Raw genomic sequence first — 1855 nt, forward strand, 5'->3', positions numbered from 1 at the left:
TGATTGAGAGGAAAGTATAAACATGGCTTTGGATTCAGTGATGATAAATATTTAATTTGTAATCTCTCTAGGCCACTTCATACACTACTTTTTATATTGAACAACAATAGCGATGCCTTTTATTTTAAATGGCAAGCATTACATCTATAATGTTGCAGGATCCCCCAACCACAACACAATAGTTGGGATTTTTAATGTTGATGATTTTAGTTATTGTTCAGAAAACAAGGCTGCATCTATGATCAGTGCAAATTTGTTGTTGATTATCTGCTAAGATATAAGCTCCGCTTTTTAGAAAATAAATTGTGTTCCCTTGTTTATATAAGTTTCAGTTTTGATTGAAGCTTAAATAACTCTTACTGGTGTATTTTCTGTATCTTGATTTTTAATTATATACTCCTAAACTTATTGTGAATAAATTTATATTCCTAAAAAAGTTAACATGTTACAAATAGTCTAAACATTTAAGAGGCACTCAAATAGCTAGCCCGTGCCGGTTGATGACTAGTGTAGGCTAACCTGCAGAATGAACAAGTCCCTCACATGGACTTCGTAGCACCCTAGCAACACTTTACAGCCGAAGCAATCATACAGAACAAAGAGCAAAATGCATACGATCCCTCATAATCATTACTCGAATGTTCAGACCAGGAGAATACCACAACAGATTAATAACACGGCTCAGTATAGATCTCTGAGTGCCGATAGAGTGCAAAAGTGTTGTTTTGATCCTGAGCTCATATGCTCGTGCATGAACAGTAAGATAAAAAAATAAAAAAAAATCGGAATTTTTTTGTGATGATTGTTCTAACTGCATGCAAAATTTCAAGCCGAAATAACATTCGTGGAGGTCTGGGCAAAAATAACAAAATTGATGCTCCAAAATGCTTCTAACAATAGTCTTTTTGGACCATCGATTTTATTTTTTTGGCCCAGGCCTCCACGGATGTCATTTCAACCTGAAATTTTGCACGCAGTTGGAAAATTCATCAATGTTCATAAAAAAATCAGATTTTTTTTGAATTCTTTTACTATTTTTTACTCCCTCCGTCTCATAATATAAGAACGTTTTTGACACTAGTGTAGTGTTAAAAACGTTCTTATATTTTAGGACAGAGAGAGTACATTTTACTGTTCATGCAGAGCATATGAGCTCGGGATCAAATACTCCATGTCCCGATAGAGTGCTCTTACATCCCCACATGCAACCACCGAAATTAGATCCCGCAGAACCTGGATCCCCATTATACATAGAGTAGTGATCTTGCATAACACACGAGCCAAAAATCACAGAGTACACTGGCTAATTAAACATGCAGGATAGTAGTAGATAGTACACTGGCAAAAATTATACCACTAAATTCGTATTTTCAGTATGAATTCAGTGATATAATTTTTGCTCCCGCCGCAATCGGTCTCGTTGGTTAAATTTACAGTCAAACATAGATCTCGGGAAACGCAGGCGCACTACAGTGTGGAATGGAGGGAGTAGTAGATAGTAGAACGTTGGGTGCAGGATATAGTAGTAGATAGTAGAACATGCGGTGCAGGATAGATATCCCAGGCATTGACCCATCCGTTCAATCGAATCGACGGACCCCAAGCAAAAAGGTGAGTGCTCCAAGACTGAAGCCAGCACCACAGGCCAAGCCCTCGTCCCTGCGCCTCTTCTTGTGTTGCTCTATAATCTTCTCCAGTGCCCGGCTCCCAAAGAAGAAGGAGAGTGAATGTTAGGATGTATTGCGCAACAGTAATGCTACACATACAGGCAATTACGGGCTGGGATTGGTTACATGCTGACCTGGCAAAGGGTGATTGGAAAGAAGGAGAGTGAGGCGGGCCACCCTGGTTGAAA

The sequence above is a fragment of the Triticum aestivum genome, unplaced genomic scaffold, assembly GCF_018294505.1.
Source record: "Triticum aestivum cultivar Chinese Spring unplaced genomic scaffold, IWGSC CS RefSeq v2.1 scaffold53960, whole genome shotgun sequence".
Classification (NCBI taxonomy): Eukaryota; Viridiplantae; Streptophyta; class Magnoliopsida; order Poales; family Poaceae; genus Triticum; species Triticum aestivum.